Source organism: Melospiza melodia, chromosome 2, assembly GCF_035770615.1.
Source record: "Melospiza melodia melodia isolate bMelMel2 chromosome 2, bMelMel2.pri, whole genome shotgun sequence".
NCBI lineage: Eukaryota > Metazoa > Chordata > Aves > Passeriformes > Passerellidae > Melospiza > Melospiza melodia.
This window is the reverse complement of record NC_086195.1, coordinates 14546250-14569236: the sequence shown is the minus strand read 5'-3', so window position 1 is coordinate 14569236 and position 22987 is coordinate 14546250.

Here is a 22987-nt window from a genome sequence, read left to right as displayed (position 1 = left end):
CCCATCTCTCAGCAAGGGTTCACACTCATCCTCAGCAGTCCTGCACACCAGAGTGACCCACGCTGCTTCTCTTGCTGGAGTTGGCAGTGGGGAAACACCAGTGTGCTTCAGAAGGCATTTCAGGATCCCTGGTTCCCAGGACTGGCAGGGGTCACACCAGACTGTGGAGCTCCAGTGATGCTGTTGTTCTTTCTCTGCCTGATGGATGCAGAAATCGTGGTCAGGCTGCTACAACAAAAGGAGCCCTGGCCCCCAGCTTGCAGTGCTGTACAAACTGTTCCCTTCCTCATTTCCAGATAAACAGACCAGTCTGGCCATGAGGAAACAGTCCTCTTGTGGTGGTGGCTTCAGGTGTAAACTGTAACCTCAGAAAAAGCAAAGACAGAGCAGTGCAGAGTTAAAAACTTTTCATTACATCTTTAATTTCAGTGTAACTTTCAGCCTATTATCTGAACAATAACTTCTACCAGTTTTAGATTCTCACTGCTTTTTCCCCCTAAAATAAAAATCTTTGCAAATTACAGTTGTTGTTATATTAATCACACTTTCTGCAGCAGGACCTGTGGCATGGAGGATTAATGAGCAGATAACCAAGAACTAATACAGATAAATGAGATCTACCTACCTCTACTTCAAGCACTTACCCCCACATGCTCCACACTGGAGCAAAGAGATCAGATAGTGTATATTTCTGTGCATCCTTAAGGCACCAGCCTAAAAGCCAACCCTCTCTAATACCCTCAAAGTACCAGGATCCCAGGGAATCTACAGCCCAGATAGTCCAGTGTGGTATTTTCAGGGTCCCCTGTAGCAGGAAGGAAATGATGAATCTGACTCCACATTCTTAGAAGGTTATATTATATTATATTATATTATATTATATTATATTATATTATATTATATTATATTATATTATATTATATTATATTATATTATATTATATTATATTATATTATATTATATTATATTATATTATATTACATTAGCTATACTGAAACTATACTAAAGAAAGCGAAAGGATACTTACAGAAGTAAGTACAGAAGGTTTAACAAGATACTAATGACAAACTTGTGACTCCTTCCAGAGTCCCCACACAGCTGGATGGCGATTGATCATTAAGTAAAAACAATTCACATGAAACCAATCAAACTAGCACCTGCTGGATAAACAACGTCCAAACCACATCCCAAAGCAGCAAAACACAGGAGAAGCAAATCAGATTAGCTCCTGGATGTCAGGGCTAGAAGAGGCACTTGGAGCAGCTGTGCTCAGCCCACCCTTAAGAGACAGAACCCAAATATCCCTCCACAGACCCAACCAACCCATCTCTGATTAGCATTCAGAGGGGCACTCAGACTGGCTATGAAGATATCAAGGGATGGCAAATCCATCATTCCTTTCATTCATTGATTCCTCTAGTTAATCCTCTTTACTGAGAAAAAAAATTGGGCTTCACATCTGAGTCCTTTATAATCTGTCACCCTCAAAATATGAAACTACAGTCCTGGAAGCTAAATGTTCAGGGTAGTTCTGTGTAAGTCTCTCTAAAAATATATTCTCTTGGACAAACAGTGTTTGGACATCTGACCAATCAGCCACATCTGGATGAAAACATTCATTTTAATTATATGGGCACTTTTCTTTAAATCAACTCTTCTGCCAACACTGTGCACCTGTGTCATGCACCTCACATTCAGAACAGGGTGCTGTTTCATCACAGAACTTTGCAGGGTGGGCAGGAGGAGCCAGAGCTGCCCAGGAAAAGATGTGTCTTCACACACAAACTGGCAAGAGGTTTCATTCAAGCATGCGCTTTGTAGGAATTCCAAGAGAAAAAGAAAGTGGTGGGTTTTTTTGATGTAGGCTCAAAGACACCATTTTCTGCCCAGTTGCCTTGTTTCATGGAATGTCAAGTAAATCTGCCCATTTAGTAGACATAGTCTGGCAATAAAACACGGTGTGTGAACAGAAAAGGACTCCTTATTCTGCTTTAAAGTATCATAAATCAAATTTGTCCTTACACACAAACTTGTGCAACAAAAATTGTGGAGTGTGAGCCAGCACGAATTTCAAGGAATTAACTGTATTTTAAAAAGTCATCCACAGCATCTGAACATGACAGCAATAAAAACTTATGCAAAAATAACTGCCCAGAGAGAGAAAAATGCACTTGGTGTTAACAGTCCAATAAAGATACCTTAAGATATCAAAGGTTAATGGAGGTTTTAAAAACATTAATGATTTAATTTCAATTATTTTAAGAACAACCATATACTTAATGCTTTACTGAGACTCCTTGGGCTTTGCTTTTCCACAGCAAACAGCAACTTGTGATTCCAACAAGGGCAGTTCACCACTTGGTATAAGGAGATAGTAGTTTAATAAGACCATAGGACAGCCATTTTTCCCATAATTATCTGACAGGTTTTTATCCACTTCCAATCAAAACCTTGTTCCCACTGAAGCATTTAATTTCCTTAAGTTGAACTTTAAAATTCCCTTGCAGCCATCAGGCTTGGAGTCTTTCTTAATATCACTAACATTTACAAAAAACCAAAAAATCATTCTATGGCAACACTCTAACCTTTTAGAAGAGTTTTCTTCTCTTCCCAGTGCCAAAGGGAGGTTTGGAATTAAGCTAGCAGCAAACAAGGAAGATGAGAGACCAGATATATCTGCAGACCAGAGCATGCAGAATATATATGCAGCCAGGGAAAAAAAGTGCAATGTGTGTGTTTTTCAAATGCATTTCATTGGAGGGAGTTTATAAGAAGAATTAATGATAGTCAGAACTCAAATCTTCTCTCTCTAAAGGGCAATGAGTCTTCTGCAAAGAAGAGATGCTTTCAGCTTAATTGTGGAGTTAAGTAAATAACTATATTTTTGACCAGGCAGAAGAGCAAAGATTTGCAAGAATTTGAATTGCATTTGAAATTATCTGTGATTTTAAATTAAGATGTCTCTAGAAAAAATGCTGGGTATTATCTTTCACATAGAACTGAAAGTGAAATTGGCTTCTCTACACAGAAGGTCCTCTCTCCACGGTACAATAAATTGTATTAATCCATTAGCAGAAATGTCAAGCTCAACTGATAATTATCAGCTGGCTTTGTAAAACCACCAGCCATTCCTCATTAAATTTATTAAGAGATCTAACTGGAGAGGTCCATTCTGAGATATCTGATGATCTTTCACTTAATGTAACAACCTTCTTGCAGCACAAGACTGCCTTTGCTGCAAAATGCACCTTGACTTGCAGGCTCCAGGGTTTCACATCAGGCAGAGAGGGTTCAGAGCATCCTGCCAGTCTGAGCAAAACTGCACCACAGCCAGGAAAGAGGGATGCACCACAAGTTCACTCCTACCATGCAAAATCCAGGCTGGAAGGTGTGTCTGTAAGCCAGGCAGGGGGATGTGAGAGCTGGGGCTTGCAGGTCACAGGGAATCACACAGTGGTGCTTGGTGTCCTTTTGGGTGGCAGCGCCAGTAACAGCTCCCCTGGCACACCCACAGCCCCTGTCCCCATCCAGAGCAGCCCAGCTGGGTCAGACTCTTGTCTTCTTTCTGCCACAGCACAAAGTCTGCATCTGCAGGATTGGTTCAGAGCGCTGAGGGAAATTCCTGCTCTGCTGAACACAGTGGTGGATTTCCCAACTGTTCCAGCAGTGCTGGTGTTTAGAAAAAGGGCTGTACAAAACAACATTGGCTTGCTGGTGAGAGGGATAAGCAAGAAAGATTGTTTTGGTTTATTCCAACCCCTCTGCTTTATTCCTAATGGCTAGATTTATGCAAAAAAATGCAGAGAAATGTATATCAAACAACTCAGTTGAAGGGATTTTTTTTTTTTTTAATCAAACGTCACCAAGATAAAATTTTGCCAGTTCTGCTGAAAAAAATAACCAACCCAGAAAATCTGTTTTAATTTTAGACAATCCTAACACTTAATTTACCATAAAGACTATGGACATACCCAGGCAAATGCTGGGGGTTTGCACATTGGGGTGACACTGTTTATAGCACAGCCTCGGTGAACACAAGGAGGGAGAAGCATAAAGACTTAATCTGTTCCCCCTGGAATGCAGAGCAGCGCCCTGTTGAGGCAGGGCTGGGCTGCCTGCTCTGTAGCAGCATGTATAATGGATGAGACTTTCAGGAGGTGGGTGTTCAGGTGCCAAAAACTGATGCTCACAGAACCGTTAGTCACTTCTGAAAAGCCTTTGGCAGGATCCCTAACTACATGGAACCCATCCATAGCTGTACAGCTCACAAGTGGGATGCTACAGACTTAATGGTCTGTTCTCAAGCAGATATACGGTTTGTTTTTGTTGAGTTATTGAGTTTGTTGATGGCTTCTTGGAGCAGAATGGGATTGAATGAAAAAGGGAAGGTGATTCACAGAAAAATGGCTCAGCTGACCAAAATACACCTTCTCTACTCACTGGCTGTCACTGTCAGCTCCAGCTACAGACAGCTTGGAAAGATTTTTTCCTTCCTTTCTTTTTATCTCTCACTGCACAACAACATGAGTGTGTGCCCTTCAGAATGACTGATGAAGGCCTGAAAGCATTTTAGGAGCAATAGGGTAAGAAGAGAGGCTGAGGAATAAGCCTGGTCCTAGTTCTGCCAGAGCAGTTCAGGAGGAGAACTATGTGGATATATCACACCAGAAGGGAAGAGCTGGCAGCACCAAGCCTTTAGCCAATTGGTTCCTTGTCAGCAGAAGACACTGGTCACCAGGATGAGAGGGGTAAGAAATGAATGAGGTTTGAAATGGCCATGGCTTATTTCCTCCTCAATCATTGGCAGTTCATTTACTCTCAAGTCAACAACTTAGCAGTTGTAGACAATGCCATCTCCTTTCTTTTATGTGATTACCCAAAAGGATTAAAAACCAGTTGTTTTTACTGCCACTTACTTTTAGAGCCATTCATGAGACTGAGCTTCAAAACAACAACAACAAAACAAAAAAGGATGCAAAACGTAACAGGCAGCAGAGAGCAAAGATGCACAGAACAGCTCCTCAGCCACTCAGCATCTCAGCTGCACTAAACAAGAGACCCTGCTGGCACTCAGGCCACAGGGACTGTGACAATAACAGGGCTTAGAACTGAGACACTGCCCTGTGCCACGGCAGCACCTCCCTGACCCAGAGCAGGCACTGCAGACACACTGGCAGGGGCAGAAATGCAAGAACTGCATGTGGATTTTCCCTCTGTGTGGAGCTAGCAAGGGCTGCATGGAATGGGCAGAAAGCTGCCCACGAGAGCAGGGAGGAGCCCCCCTGGGCTGGCAGCAATGCCCACTGCAGATCAAGGTAGAGGAGGCACTTAGAGCTTGTGCAGTCAGTCTTGTCTGTGCCTGCGCCTCTCCCCTTGAGATGACTCTGCAGTGCCCTCATCCACCTCTGAGATGTCCAGCAGCAAATTTTAGTATATTCTATATTCTTCAGCTGAGTCTCAACCCATGCGGCTCCTCTAGCATACACTCAGACTTCTAATCTTCCAAATGTTTAGTGGATCTGAGCAAAACAGGAAGCTTGACATGCACAGAGAGCAGGGGCAAAGAGGCAAGTTGTGAAATTATTTGTGAGGAGGATATAGGGGGGAATGGCTTTAGACTGAGAGAGAGTAGGTTTAGATTAGATATCAGCAAGAAATTGTTTAGTGTGAGGGTGGTGAGCCGCTGGCACAGGTTGCTGAGAGAAGCTGTGGATGGCCCATCCCTGGAAGGGTTCAAAGCCAAGTTGGATGGGGCTCTGAGAAACCTGGTCTAATGGTCTAAAGGTGTCCCTGCCCACAGCAGGGGGTTGGAACAAGAACATCTTTAAGATCCCTTCCAACCCAAACCATTCTGTGATTCTATGATATCCTAAATCCTTGCTTTTTGTTCATCATGGACTTTGCAGTGCCATTTAGGCACCTGCTTATCCAAGCAAAACATTTTGCTAGATGAGTAGACCAAAACTAAGTTTAGCAACTCTGTACATGTACCCAAACAACCCAGCCATTCCATTGCAGCACACAAAATCTACTGTGCTGGCATGGCTGGTTAGCAGTCAACACAAAAACCAATTCAGCCAAAATCTGACAAAAAACCCCAGCCTATTAATTTGGTTCCCATTTAACACATATAAAGGAGATCCAAGAGGATTTTCAAGGGAAAAAAACTACATAAGGGCTCTGCTCAAACATCCCATGGGTCCCTCATCCCCTACCCCGGGGTGAATTCAGCAGTGACATGATCAGCTCCTGGTCCTGTAATGGTGCAGGGCTGTCATTCTTCACCCGCCTTTCATGATCTGTGCATTTGACAGGCGTGTCACCTCTCTGCAGGGCTCAGATACAATCTCAGGCACTGACAAGGGAATGAAAACCATTTGGCTTAGGTACCAAATTGCCAGTCAGGAGAACAGGACATTAGGATTTGCCTCTTCCCCAGGCAGCTTTTGACATTTTGCAATTTGCAAGCATTACCAGAGGGCTTTTCACACCTGCCTGGAAACAGAAGTCAGGGCTTCATCATGGCAGGTCGAGTCTAACACTCTCTGTCATGATGACTTTCAGAGCAAAAGTATCCAGCTCTGCTATATAAAATCAGCACTTCACTCACAGCCTGCCTGACAAATCAAGAGAAATCAGGCTAATATCAAATGCTCTTTTAAAAGTCCTCTGGAACTTACCAGTACAACCTGTAATAGGTCAACCTGTCTTTAGGTAACTTATTCCTGGTCTTCAAAATAGAGATTATTGACTTTTAAGTAGCACTTACTGGAAGGATGGGTACCTCAACTGAAAACAAAACAAAACAGAAACCTTAAACTCAAGTATTTACAAGCAGACTAAGCACCTCTCACATCCAAACCCAGTAAATTAACCACCTTAACAATTACAAACCACTGGTTTAAATCCCACTGCTATCCAAATGGCATACATTTAGAGCCCTAACATCAAATTCATTTTATCAGCCTACATCCATGCATCTCATTCCTGTTCTCATGAAGACACTTGGCACAGGCCAATACACGGGAAAGATGCAAGAAGGGAAGGGATGGATAAGCACTGCCTGGCTTGCTCAAAGCTCAGCAGCCATTGAGATGAGGTCACAGCCAGCAGCTAAACCTGGAAGCAACTCAGCTGTGTAAAGGCAGTCAGCCGGGCTGACAGTTTTCTACCTGCACTAAGGCACATGGGTTTATCACCTGGTGTTCATTGATCTGTGCAAATTACTTGCCAAATGTAAACTAACTGGTGCACAATTTGCATAATCAGCGACATGAAACTGAGGGTAATATAGCACTTGTGTATTTATGCCTCCCAGGAGTCAACATTGTGCTAATATCAGTGCATAACCCTGTCCACTATAGGAACTCACCCAGGAGACAGCTCCAAAATTGTTTGTTTTCTGCATGACACATGTTATGTGCTCATCACAGATGTGGGGTAGCCTGCAGCCATATCTGTCCACCTTGGAACTGCTGAGCTGAGGTCAAAGCAGCAGTAAAAATGCAGCCTGGCATGGCCATGCATAGCCCAGGATAAGCACATGCTGGCTGAAGCTGCAGAGCAGCTTTGCTCTTCCAGGGCGCTGCTGGCAAAGCCAAGTGGAGAACAAACCCAAACACAGTGCCACCATCCAGGCCTGTAAGCTGATTCAAGTGTGTTTTAGTTAAAATGTATTAGACAAAATGATCATTTGGCTCTTTTCAACTACATTCATGTTCATCAGACTGCAGGAGAGGCTATTGCCCCACCTAAATACCCTTCAGTCAAAAACAAAGGTAACTTGCATCTTTTTGTTGGTGGTGTCTGCATGAGGGCATTTAATTACTTCATAAACCTGAGTGTGAAAAGGATGGATACTCCCATTTTCACCAATTACTCATAAATATGTTGGCCCACATCATACACATTTTTGAAGAGCATGTTAAGGATCTTAGCAACATTTTTCCACTGTCCTGAAAGACTTTAAGAAGGTTTCACCCACCCATAAACAAAGACCACTATGGAGAAAATGTCTGTGTGAATCCACCAAAACCAGCACTGTGGAAAATATTTTCTCTTTTGAAATGGAACAAAATTATTTTATGAACTATCCATGAGAAGCCATTCTAAGGGGAAAAAAGGGAAATATTCTTAATTTCCACATAGCAAAGGGGATAACTGTCTGTCTCCGTGTCCATGGGGTTGCCCAGGTCTAAACCATTGTTCTGGGGAGTCCCAGGCCCAGAAAGGATTCATGCAAACCCCTGGCAGTCAGGGGGGTTCTGAAAACACCAAGGATCCAGGAATAGTGTACAGATCTACTACATATGTCCAAGTCACCTTACCAGAGCTAAAACCCAGGAGAAAGAATCTCAAAAATTACTGGAGATATGAAAAAACAAAACAAAACAAAGCAAAAAAAAAAAAAAAAAAACCAAAAAAAAAACATTCCTTGCAGTGAAAGGCTTCTTTATCTGTTCAGTTCATCCAAGAGAAGGTTGAAATGTGGCTTGATCACAATTTACTAGGGGCTGCACCCAGCTTACAGCCAGTTTCCCTCACCAGCAGGGAAATCATCCATTTTAGCAGACTTTGATGCACAGTTAAACAACACATTGCTATTTTCTAGTGCTTCTGCTGTAGGAGAATGGAGTTTGTTTCATACAAAGGCAAGGCTTACCAGGAATGTTTGATGGAATAGAAAGAACCAGTTGGATCCCTAATAAGCTTGGAAGAAGGTACAGATAACTTCTTTCAAGTACCAGTGTGGAAAGAATCCTCACATCCTCAGTGGTAAGACTTCCTACAAATCCTTCACGTTTTTTAAGGAACTGTAATTCTTTCTATATTTTTGCAAATAGTGGGTTTCTTCTGTGCAGTTAACACTTGCTACTTGCTGTTGCCCACTGATGTTATCAATTTCTGTTTGAAATACAAGAAATGAACCATCATAATTTTATATGCATTTGGGAAAAAAATCCTTCTTCAGAAAAACCCAGACTTTAACATTTTACCAAAATAGAGGAGATTTCATAGCCAGATTCATGACCAGATCCCTGTGATATCTGATTCAGCAAGTCACAGCCTGAAGTGAAAGCCAGTACTTATTAGCAGAAACACAAAGCATTTCAGCTATTGAATTTGTCAGGTGTAGTGCTATAACAAAGACCACAGTAATTGGCAGCAGACTGATCACTTGGCTTGAATGCAAAGGCTAGAGCAGACTAATTTTTATAATTAAACATAAAGTGTTGAAAAATTAGATGCCTGGCAATTATGAGATGGGAGAAAACACACCTTGTTCTACAGTGGCTAAGCCCAAGAAACATGTGTGCTCATTTCATGATAAAATTCTCCACTGTTTCTCCTATAGTTTTGGAAAGTTACATCATGGGCTTATAAATTATTTGCTTCATCAGACTTTCCAAAATATTACTGATTTCAGCTTGGTAGCTATAACATCCATCCTGGTCATGAATATTTAGGATTATGCACCCATACACAGATATACAGACACACATAAATTAATGTGTCTATGTGAATACTAACACATACATTTTACACACAGACATATATTTCTAGATGTAAAAGTTTCCACTAACAATTTGACAGAGATGTAACCTTTCCCATTACTGAATGCTATTGCATTTTGGCTACTAATGACTAGCAGGGCTCAGAAGTTAACACACAGAACAGGCAGGCATTACTTCTGTGTGATGCTTGTTTGTAGATCTTGACATTTCTCTGAAGTCAGCCACTCAAGAAAGCAGCTATGGCCACTTGGAGGGCTCAGAAAAATGAAGGCTGACCTAACAAAATCAAGGAAATTTGTGATGAGTCACTGTCTGACACGTCAGTGTACCCATCACAGGATCCGCTGGGAAGGAGCCCTTGCCCACCATTTCCTCAATGAATGGATTGGGATCACAGAGCAATGCTAATCAATACAGAGAGCTAGAGTAGCTTCAGAAGGATATTTAGAAAAATAATTATACAGGATGCAACATTTCCAGACACCTTTCAATCCACTTGGCAGCACGATGCCCAAGGAGCACAGAAACAGCCAACATTCAACCATGCCCTTTAAACAGTTTGCCTGTAGAGACAGTGCATGACTCACAAAGCAGGGTATTCTCAGCTGAGACAGCAGCTTCTGACTCAGCAGCAGGCAGACAAATGTCTGCTGGTAAAGGTGATGAAAAGGTCACCCTGATAACTTCAGGGAAGGAGGAGCTGGTAAGAAGTTGAGCTCCCTACCTTGGGCAGCACACTTGGGCTGCAGAAGCTGCAAGGTGTCCTGGTGGTGCAATAATCAGTGAAGCAGTTGGTGCATTTTGAACTGATTTACTAGTTCTCATAACTACACCTTCCAAAAAGAAGCTGTTCATTGGATGTAGAGGATGACACGTGTGGCTCTGCCTCACAGAGTCTATCCTGCAAGTTCTTCATAAAGAAAGGAATTCAAAAGCAAAACTGTTCTTGCTGTTTACAGACCTTAAGCAAAATATGTCCCAGGCTAATATTCATCCATCCCTTCTCAATAAATTGTTAAAATTTACTTTCAAGTCAAAGCATGTCTCATCAAAAAAGGAAATTAACGAGTCAGATGTTGAATCGATCCTGTGAATCCAGCAGGGAGGGAGCCACCCTGATCCCCAGTGTCTGCTGCTGTCCCCATGGAAGGACATGTCCCTGGCAGGGACAGCCAGCAGGACACTGCAAGAGTTCTCAGACAAAGCCCTGGGGTACCACATGCAGCACTGTCAGTCAGAGAGAACAGAAGTTTCACAGGAAAACATGATGGCTGGCTATTGAGAAAAGTCCCCCTCCTCCTGCATTGCCTATAAGCCAGAAATGATGGCAATTGTTAGCAAAGACAGTAAAGATGAGGCTAAATGTAAAGAAACTGCACTCAGAAAGATGCTGTGTGGTTCTGAGCTCCTCTGAACTTGGTGAGGAGTTCAGAGCATAATAAACACACCTCTAAAAGAAGCAGCTACAAAAACTCATCATCACTTTATGAGCTGTGTTCATGTTCTGCAGTGGCATTTTACTTACTAATAGCCTGCTACATTACCCAAAATAGCACCATAAAGAAGACCCCTAGAAAATCTTCAGTGTAAATTTGAGAAAAGTATCACATACAAAGTGAGAAGAACTACTGCAGGGATGCCGTGAATTATCCAATAGCCAAAGTTTTCCCTTTTTTGCCCAGGTTATAGATTCACTAAGGAGTGTTATACTCACCTGATACTGGCAGTGAAAAAGTTTAGTTTGGCCTTGTAAAGGTGGGGTGGAAACTTTCTAGAATGAAAAGACTCAAGTTGATGAGAGGACTCCCATCCATCAACTCAAATGTGCTTCATTTCTTCCAGTCTTTGAGTATAGGTCTGTAAAGAGCAAATGTTGAGCCATCATGACTTTGGAAACAGAGACTCAGATTTACTCAGATGAGAAGAATTAAGACTAGATAAGTTCACTGAGAACAGAGAAGCTGGAGCATAACCTGTGGGTGTGAAGTTTGGTGTGAAATCAGAGTGCCTCTGCTATGCCATGAAGACAAAACTCACTGCATGCCTGAAGGAGGGTGTGAGGGCATGGTGGGGTGTCTGAAGGATGTCAGAAGGATGGTAGGGTATCTGAAGGTGCAAATCTTGCAAGAATAGCAGTGGAGGCCTGCTTAAAGTGCAGAGGGATAAACTTGGTGCAATCACAGCCCTGCTGCTCTTTGGAGATGGCTGCTTCTACCAGCTGTCACAGTGACTGGGCAGCACCTCAGAGAGCTCTGATGGGCAGGGGCCAAACCAGTCAGAGAATGTGCTGCTGTTCAGGCAGCATGGGCAGTCAGAGAGCCAGCTCTCAGGGATGCTGTGTGTTATTCTGCTGCAGATTTTCAACCAATGCAGCTGGGTTTACACCATCCCTTGGCTGAGGGAGCACATCCCCCCCTAAAACATGGCATGCCTAGGGAGGGAAAGGGGTGCCAGCTCCCCCCTCCTCCTAGCTCTTCACTTTTGGGTTTTACCTGTCCTCACAGAAAGATCCCGCTACTGCTGAGGTTGTTTCCTCTCCTCCAGGACTCTTTCCATGATTACTTGCAGAGATCAAGTGTCCTACAGAAAATCTGTGCAGGTGCTACAGAGCTATCAGATGGCAGTGATTCCCCAGCTGATTGCAATAGAGTTTTTTTAGTTCCTTGAATCACTTCCCAGAGATTTAAGAAGGAGTTCCCTGCAGCATAGGATATTGTCATTATGCAGCACAATCAGGCACTGTGATGAAATGCTCTTTTTTCAACAACAGGGCTCCCATGAAGCTCTGAGAAGACACAGAGGCTTCTGACACTGATTGGGCTGGCAGATCTGGTCTTGGATTTCTCTCAGTCAGGTATCCTGAGCTCTGTGAATAAATGCCACAGTGCAGATGACAAATGGACCTTGTTCACTGCCTCAGTCAGGTATCCTCCCCTGGTCTGCAGGGAACAGGCTGTGAGGAGATCTGTGATGGAACCTCTCTGCCAGGGCAGAGCTTGGGCTGAGAGGCACCTGCAACCCACCCCGCCACACATCACATATCCAGAGTAAAAAGGGAAGGAAACATTTTGCTGCTCAGAAAACTGGTAGGCTTCTTAACAGCACAAGGGGTAGGCAAGGCCAAAATGAGAAATCTGACTGCAAGCCTGAGCACCTTGGTTTCTATTGAGTTTTCTGATCTCTAAGAATATGTGGTCATACAGAAAGCTATTTCATAGCTTACCCATGCCATTACCCTGTGCTGTGTAACCTGCAACCATTACATGTAGTATATCCCAATTTCCCACTCAGCAGGTTCACTCATGAATGAAAAGTGAATTTGATTCTCGAGCAGTTGGTCCAGATGCTGTGGCTGACACTGGCTCTCCCTCCTGCTTCTGACAGATCACAGCAGAGCACTTCTGTCTGCAAAGCAACATCAGCATGTCAAGAAAAATCAATGAAAGCAAGAGGAAAAAATGCCTCTGGCTCTGCTGGGCTTTTAAAGCATAGCTGCTCTTGAGAGCTTGGGAAAAGCACAACGCTGAGGAAAGTCCCCGGAGAGCAGAGGAACTTTGGAATCACCTCTGGAGGAGTCTCAGGTCTCACTCTCTCTTGCCATTTTTGCTGACTTTAACTAAGGTAGGTCAAGTCACATGTTCCAGTGGCTTTTCAGCTGTTTCAGTGGGATGAGGATCCACCAAGTACTGCTGCAAACCGCAGTGCCAGACATGCTTTGAACTCATGCCTCATTTTAAGAAATGCAGCAGAAACACAACATCAGGAAACATAATTTGTATCTTTTTATTTGTGCACTTAAGTGTTTTTTTCATGACCAAGCAGTAGATATGAGAAGTTTTTGTCTCACAGAAATCTCCCGTGTGGCCATTGAGCACTGAATGCCCTTCAGAAGCTGGAATGTGCCTCATGCAAGGACGACGCTCTACAGAGCACTCAAAATGTAAATGCCATCCCACTGGGCCAAAGACTTGAACTGCTGTAGCTTAGGATGATGAATTTCTGGCAGATCCAAATCAGGTTCCCATTAAAGAACTTGGGACAAACTGCAGAGGTGAGCAGCCACAGGAGGAAAGGTGTGATGCTTTCCAGGCTCAGGAGTAATGAGCCAGGTCAGCATTCCAGGCTTCTTGCTGTGGACTCAGGATACCCAGGGCTCAGAAGGGCACCTCTAACTAGAGTTCCAGAGAGCTCCTGGGTGACAGAAATACAGCTGACAAGGATGTCATCTGCTCTGAGCAGCTGGCAGCATGACTGAATTTCCCTCATTTTAGAAACACCTGTTTTCTGAAATACAAATTTTTCATAACTTCTGATGTTATGCAGAGCATTTTGAGGCTGTCCCGGCCTGATTTCTATCACAACTGTTCTTCAAAAACATGATCCCAAAATTTCACTCTTCACTCAGACTAATTCCATACTCCTCATCCAACAGCTTCCTATTAGAAATCCCAGAACTGCTCCTTCTTGTCAATGCAGCCTTCAAAACCCAGGCCCAGCAATACTTCATGGACAGGTCTTTAGCTCATAGAAGTATCTATCCCCAAACATTCTTCTTCCTTTTGTCCTTCTCTATATTCTCTCCCATGTGCTTTCCTGAACTCCATCCCATACATTTCATCTTTGTTTGAGCTTGGCACAATTATGAAATATTATATGACTTAGTGAAAAGTCATGTCATTCAATTGGTTCAACAAGCAAAACACTCAAATCATAAATATTAAAATAACAAAACACATATGTTCAAAATGATGCTTCTGTTTTACTGTAGGCATTTAAAAATCTTAATAAGAAACAGCATTTTATTTAAACTGAAGGATGTTGAGACTTTGAACTTTTTTTGACCAGGTCACATGCACAGGATAAGTGATTACACTCAGCCATATATCCATTTCAGAGGACATACAAGCCCCTGCAAACACAGGTGGCCACGTGGTTCATGAAGTTGGCTGTCTTCCTACTCCACTGCACACCTCTGTTTATAATTTTCTGCTTATTTTCCTCCAGATTACACCCTTTGAGCTTGTTTTATCTGGCTAACTGAATCTTTTGTTCAGTCCAAAAGTTTACACAGTGTCTATTTCACATGGCTCAGGGTAAAATAAATCTTGTTCCATACATTGCACCAATAGAAAAAATAATTATTCCCCCTATTCTTCTTCAAATACCTATCTCTACTCTTCTCCACGGTCAGACAAACTCAAAGACTCAAAGGGATCCCTCTGTCAATATCTCTGTTGCAGGGAATGAGTACAAGAGAAGAATACTCAATGGTGCTAATGCAATAAGGAAGCTACCGGGCAAGCCCTGGGCCACAGAGACAGCGCACAATGCTTGCATTACCATTTCAAGAAGATTTTTCAAATCATAGACCTTGAAATCTAATATTTGCAATTGAAATTGTTTTTCACCATCCTGGGAATAAGGGTCAAGAAAAAAGCTAATGATGGCCTTACAAATTTTACACACAAAATAAGCATCCCTTACGTGCGAAACTGCTCTCAAGAGATCACCTCATTAGCAGCTGCAGAGTCTGAATTCTTTGGTCCTGACATTTAGACAGGAATCCAAAAAGCCGCCATGAATCACACAGACATCTCAGACTTAGTTATTCTCAGTGAATCCCAGCTGCCCTCAGGGGCCATTTGGAGTGTTCCTTGCTGAACCACTCTGCATATTGTCCCTGCCATTTCCAATCCCACTCACCACACTGCTCCTGCAAAGGCCAGGTGAACTGGGAGACCATCCAGTTCCACAGAGCTGTGGCTTCAGATTCAGTCAGCACAGGAGAAAGGGGATTCTGAGCAGAAACTCCTGGTGTAAGTCACTGGGAACTGTGCTCAGCTCTGGGGTCCTGGCCTGAAAGGGCCTTCCCAGCTGCTTTGTACACCCTGTAATGTTTCAGAGCCACTGCTCAGGTGTGACAGGGGTGTTTGTGGGTCCAGCATGGCAAGACAAGCACTACAGGATGCAGAAACTACAAGGGGAGTACTAAGATCAGTGGGAAGGCTTAAAATGGCTCTGCCATGGAAATGGATCACCAGAAACCCTCCAGGAAAAGATGCTCAAAGGAAGTGAGGTTTTCTTAATGAAAATCAAAACCCAGTTTCTTACTGAAACAAAACACCCCAAACGTGCCTTGCTACTGGAACACCAGCCTCACTTTATTCCCCTTCCACACTGGCACAAAGAATTAGGCCAGGCAGCCTTTTGTCCCCCTTTTTCACTCTTCAGCCCCCAGAAGCCACACAAAGAAAGTATGCAGACACCAGATTCTTCTTTCAAACATCTTTAAACCATTCACCTCAACCAAAGCAGGTCTCAATCACCCCTCTGAGGAGAAAGCTATCAAGCCTACAATTTTACTACCATCCAGCCCAGTTTGTTGACCTATCTCCTCTGTCATTCATGTGAGCAATGTAGGGAACAATTTAGCCAGAAAAAGGCTTTTCATTCACAGCCACGTGCCACCCACACAGTGGCCAAGCCTGGGCTCAGAGGTGGGGCTGGGAAGGAGGAATGCAGTGGGCACCATTCTGGGATGTACTGCCTTGCCATCCCCTCTGTCCGTCCAGCACCAGGGCTTCTGCTGCACACTTGGGATGAGCAATGTCACAGGCACAGTATTATTGATATTTGGGGAGTCAGTTTCTGCCATCCACTGCTTTAACTTACCTCAGAAGGAGTCAGCATCCAACAGATGACAGGTGCTGTTTATACCCAAAACATGAATGTATCAATCTGGAAAATACCCACATTCAAAAAGAAACCCAGTGGGGAATTTATAGCTCAACCAGGCACTAAAGGGTTACTCTTTTCTGCTCCTGACTCTCAGGAAGGTCACTCCTGATTTCACACCATCTTTCCAGAATCAGGTCAGTAGTGCCACCCTTGGTTTGTCATTGCAGTGGTGACAGTAAATCAGTAAATATAGAAAAGAATAAAAGCTGAAGGAGGAAAAGGCAGAGAATGTGGCAGGAAGGGGTAAATCTTCCAGGTCACTGAAGAAAGATGCGCCTGTTACCTTCTGTGTGAGAGTTTTCTCAGCACAGTCCTGCAGCCTTAGCTGTGGATTGTCTCTGTGATTCCCTGTCATTGCCTGAAGACAGAAACAGGCCCATAGGCTGCACCTGTCAGCGCTCAAGCTTCATTATGCAGAGTAGGATCCAAACAGGCATCTCAATTAATCATACTCATGTATTAGTAAGTAATTCATTAATTCAATAAACTGCTTTAGGCCATGGCATAATCAGTCATGTCAGAGATTATAACAAAAATCACAAACCAAAGTGTTAAACATGAAGCCATCCTTGCTGATTCATCATTTGTAGCAATCATTCATGGCACAACAGGTATACTTTATATACTTTAAGACAGGTGACGTGAAAAATTTATCATCTTAATTGTGCAGATTTCCTCTATCAGATCTGCTGGCTGAGCAATATAAGATCTAAATTGCAGAAAACTCACATGCAAACCAACTTAGAAAAAAAATAAACATTTTTGTGATCTGCTCACTGATAGCCAGTAAACACTCTGCTTGATGAATGGCACTAACCTGTGCAGTAACTTGTAATTGCTCATCCTCCAGCCCTCAGGCACAGGGCTGAGAAGGTGCTGTAAGAATCAAACCAGCCCCAGCTGGAGCTCTGAGAGCCCACACTGAGCAAGCTCCTGCTGCAACGCCGTATCTCCATCTTCCTAATTTCTACTGTCTGTTACAAAACAGGCCACTGCACCACATGAAGAAAATGTCAATCAATTCATTCATTTGGACCTATCCATTTGGTAATGTTTTTGTGGCAAGGAAGAAGGTCCACATCACAGAACTCAAAGGACTGGGCTTGAAGGACCTCAGACCCTGATGTCCACTGAGCCACACCTCTCTCATTGTTAGCAGATAAAAATTACAGATTTCAGATCTCAGGATTACAGATCCCAAGTAATATCATCCCCAGGCAATGTATCCCAGCCTTTCATTTTGTGTACATTTAGAAATGTTTTCTTACCATCTTCCTCACACACTTCTTGTTATGCCTACCACACACTTGGAAAAGGTTCTGCTCCCTTACTTTCTGCAGTAGATTTTCCTTTTGTGCCTCTGAAGTTTGCTGCCTTCTTCCCCATCCAGTTTCTCTTCTATACTCATGATTCAAACTGTGATATTTTGGGGTCAAATTCCCTTACCTATGCAGGAAAAAAATGCAGACTCAGAGAGAACAAGACTGCCTGTAGATTAATACTTGTGTCATTAAGTTGGTTAAGATAGGCAAAATTAAGTTAAAGCTAGAAAAAGAGAGACAGGGAGAGCTTTTTTTAAAAAATTGCCCTACATACAACAAAAGAACTCATTCCTACTGACAGACCACTTCTACATCTTTTTAAGCCCAGGAGAGGGTAAGCTACAATGCAAGGAACAAAGATGATTTCTCCTCCTTCTGCAAATGAATTAAGTTATAAGTTTTATAGTTATAGCAAGCAGAAATTGAAAAAGCTTGCTGAAAAATTCACAGTTCACCTTTTCCCAAAGAAAAGGCCCTGTTTCATCCCAAAAAAATTCCCATTTGACAAGTTGCCATTAAGTGAATACACTTTTGCTTTCATTGTCCCAGCTTGCAGATGGCATTTGGAAGTTGAGTTCTGCAGAGGTGAGTTGCTGCTCCACGTTGCCTGAATTGAAGAATGCACATTGTCACACGTCACACATGGTAGGGACATGTCCAGTGAAATGACTAGACGTGACACAGGCTGCATTCTCACCATAAATTCATCATTGTAGTTTGCATGATTTGCCTATAACAAAATTTGCAGTTCCTTACATATCCAAAGCTGTTACTTTTACATATGAAACAATTACACCTCTGGTGACATAGGTCTCATGTGGTTAGGATGAACATTTTATCTGCCAGTTTACAGCCATAACAACTGGCCTTGCTCTTGGAAATGTGCTTATATGCTCTGCCTACTTATAGATCAATGCTGAACTGTTCTGGAGGTTCATTACAAGAGATGCTTCGAGTCATCAGAAGCAACGTGGGATCACCTGTAAGAGCCTGAATGAGAGATGTGGGACTCCAGGTGGCTCTTCCAAATGCAGTTTATTGTATCAAAGACATTACAGCAGTCCAGGGTGGTGGGTGACAGAGCCTGTGCCTACAGCTGTCAGCTCCAGCTGCAGGCAGCCCTGGAGACCCTGAGTTTCGGTCACAAATGCATTATATACTTTTATTTGCTGAGCATCTTAATAAAGTAGAACCAATCTATACCTTAACTTTTATCTATAGCCTAACTATTGTAATTACCATATTCATGTTACTATTCCCCAATCACTAAAAGTTAGTCCATTACAGTTGAAGCTAGAAGATGTTTTTCAGTTTTCTTGCAGTGAAAAATTCTGAGACCTTTTTTCTACTTGCAACATCAGCAGGCTTGTTTGCCTGTGCTATCTTTCTGCTTGGTAAAAACATCTTCTTGTTTGGGGTGGGTTTATCCTTTGCTCTAAACCATAAAAACCCCTTCTAACTAACACACCCGTTGCCTCCTTGGTTAGCCAGTTATACAGGCTCAGCAATTCTTTTCATTTATATCAAAACTTGCTTCCATCTCTATTCCTTCTTCAAATTCTACATTCAAAAATCTTTCTGCTAAGCACACATATCTGTGAGACTTTCTTGTCAAACTTCCATCCTTCCCCACAATCACCAAAGGCCTGATCCTGGGGAGGGCTGTGTGCTGCTGTCCCTGCACAGAAACCCTGACAGTGGTTGGAATCACTCAGGACACGCTGAGGACTCAAAGCTCTCTGTAAGAGTGAGTCCTCCTCAAAATGGAGAAGGTCATAGGGATAATTATTTTTATGTGTTAGGCTGGGGATAAGCTCAGTAGACATTAGATGTTTTCCAGCTCCTGCCTGTTGTATCGCCATTTTCTTCCAACTGAGAGTCAGTACAGTAAGGGCAAGATCCATCACACAAAGCTGTCTGGGAGTCTGGTCTACACTCAGCAGGTTTTGTCCTGCAAAGTCAACAGAGAGAGGGGTGCCTTCCAGAGCACAGTAAATTTTAGGATATCCTAAAACAGATTGTGGAAATACATTAAGTGGCTCCCCAAATGCCTATTGGAGATTAGACATTTAGCCTCACAATTGTTAAGATTCAGCAGTATAAATTACCCAAAAGGTAAAAAACTAATTCTTTTCCAAGCAAAGACCTGGTTTTATTTGAAGTTTGACACTCCATGCTTGAGAGGGGGTTAGAGAAGCTGGGCAGCAGCACACACCATGAAGGTCAGGGTGATTCTAGTGTCCAGGATGTCAGCTGGTCCCACAGTGGTGCAGCCCATGAGTGCCTCCAGCTGGACCAAGGTGTATCCAGGTCATCCCCTGGTTGTGGTACACTGTTACACAGGCAGGCATGAGCTCCCTGGCCTAGGAAAGGAGCTGCATTTCAGGCTCTCTTTACCCAACACAACCACTTGGGACTATTTCTTCACATTTCAAAAACCAAGTAATGCAGGCTTTCTCCTGCAGGGAGCAAGTCCAGCTGAGCTGTCACTGAGATGCAATATGGCAGCTTTCCTCCTGTCTCCCTTGCCCATCGTTGGAAAGGAGAGCCAGCTCCCATCTTTTCCATCAGTCCATGGCATGAGTTTCCCTGACACAGGACACCATTGTGTAATAAAGGTTCAGACTGACTGCTGCCTGCCTTTCACACCCTCTGTCACTCCTCAGCACTGGGGCTGTCCCTGCAGTGGAAGCAGAGACCCTCTGTATTCCTCCTTGCTCTTGCTGCTGCACAGCCTGTGTCATCAGCCCCAGCTCACTGTCCAGACACATGGAGCCCACTGAAGCACAGAATTATTTCAGACATTCACTCTGGAGATGGCAGAGCAGAGCTATCCTTTTGTGGGATCATTCTGTTCATCAGGAAAGCTGCTGCCTTTGCAGGCACCTGAGCGCAACACACATCCCTCTAAATCACTGCAGTCCAGGTTCAAGCTAGAAACTCTCCTCTTCACCTCTGCACTGCCACAGAGGTTGGAGCACATGGAGGACAGACCAAGAACAGGATTTATGAAGAGCTGCCCCAGGTACAGTGAGAAGCATGTTTGATCTTCCTTCTCCGAACCCCAGTGGTGTCTCCTGGTGAGGCAGAAAAGCACAGGGACTGTGCAGTGCTGAGAATGCAGAGTGCCCTGCTGCCACCAGTGTGATAAGCAGAAACAGCTTCCTTTTTCAGTCAGAGTTTTCTTTCTTCTTTTTCCTAATACTGCTTATTTAACTCTTTGTCCAGATGATATCTGGCTGACAGCTGTGCATTGAGAAAGCACAGAATAAACTGGTTTCGCACATTTCATTATCACTGAAAGGGTAACAAATTGCTCAGGACTTGCAGGGAATTCTACTGTCAGGAAAAGCCATCCTAGTAAAAGGCTAACCACTTCTAACAACAACCTGTGATTTTAAGACTCAGAACTTATAATAAATAGTATTCAAATGCATGCTAAACAGTCTCAGTATAGTTATCTACTAGAAACCTTATTGACAATATTTACAGCTACTAAGTACATTAAGATAAAAGGTTCCCACAAGTGATTCTAGAGTATCAATTTTATTTTTTTTATATATTATACATATTATAGCTTAAGAAACCAGTAATTCTACATTCAACTGAGGAAAAACATTTTGGAAAGAGCAGATAAGGTGCAAATATCAATGTTACAATGCAGAGCTTGAAAAAAAAGTCAGAATGGGTTTTGGTGTCCTCAGAATGAGCATCCCTGGATCTAAAGTTATTTGATGTCAATGGGAAGGCTCCTCTAAGTAGTCTTTTGGAGGCTTAGAAACTCTTTATAGTCATCAAAATCAAAACAAAAGTCTTTCCTTTGGACAGAAACAGCTTGGAAGTATATATTTAAAAAATGCAATAAAAATAAAAAGCAGGATGGTCTTTCCTGAACAGCAGGAATTTCCTTTTAACTTATGTAGCCTTGGATTGCTGAGGAGAGGTGGAATCCTTTGTGGATGTGTGTCCATTTGCCTGTATTTTGATGCAAATATGAGTATTTTGTAGTAACTTTAAATGGAAAGAAAAACCACAGCAACAGAGAAATATTAAGAGTTGTATGAAATGGTGGAAATGCGCACAGTCTACTGACACACAGCCGATGGATTTTGCCCAGCTCTAGATAAAAGCTACAGTTGTGTCACTGAAATAGTGCTTTTACAAAACCACAAATTCCCCTACAAAACAGATAATTTCCTCTCAAATAAACCTCTTCTAGGTAATTAAAAAGACAGAACATTAAAAAAAAACAAAAAACACTCTTTCCTAGTGTAATTAGAGTTCCTCAAACTAATGGTCCAAGGAATTCCCAAATACTCAGATGCCCTCTTAATTGCAGCTGAGCAGCTATAATGGTAAAAAGCAGTTCCAGATAAGTCAGGGCTGGAGGGTAGACAAGCTGTAAAACCCATTCTTGCTGGAAAACCTGCCAAGGCCAAGCACTGAAGGTGGCAGCTGCATTCAGCATCATTTCCCCATTCTGCAATAAAGTTGACAAATTAAGTGACATTTAAAACAAGAAATCTTGCTTGAATGTATGTGCAAAAGTATGCCACACTTCACTCTTGGAAGGGAATATCATGCTAATACTGAGGAAATGGCTCTATCAAGGGACAAAAAGCCCAAATATTTTAAAAGCAAAGGGCTGTCTTTTCTGCACACATCCCTATTCTCGTTAAATATGAAGGATGAAGAATAATTCTTCCACAGTACAAACACGTTCCTGACTTTAAGCAGATTTAACTAGACGGCTTCATTGGGATACTCTCTCCATTAGGCATATGTTTAAGCACCTCAGCAAGCCCAGGGCTGATTTTGCAAACAATTTTATCACACAAGTAAAGAGCAATAGAAGGAAATTGAGAAATAAAAGTTGAAAGAAAATCCTCATTAGTTTCTAGATTTTGAGGTTAAAACAAGATTTTCTCCCAACATAGGGTGTGAAAGTGGACACATTTTTCAAAGGGGCTTAGAAGGCAGCTCCTTATTGCAACCCTAAAACACCTCTGGCCATTCTGAGGAGGCGGCCATGTGGGCATTGAACTGATTTGAAAATGTGTCACATCTATTCATACTTCCTGACTATTACCTTTAAGTGACCAGATGATCTTTGCATAACATTCACATGTTTTTATGTTGAAACTATATTCACAAATATGACCCGTGACCATCTCTCAACAAGTACAGAAGTGCCAAAAATTGCACATCAAGGCAGAAAGGTCAAACATTTCAGGGCTTGCTACTCCAGGCTGGTGCTCAGTAAATTTTGCATGAAGCTCTTATTTCAGCCAAAACTGAGATTTTTTTGTGTCCAGGGCCCAGAAGGGATGTACTCATTGCCACAGCTGGTGGCTGCACAGCACACAGAACCAAGCTCTCATCAGGGGTTAACAGCAAAAGAGCAAGAGGAAA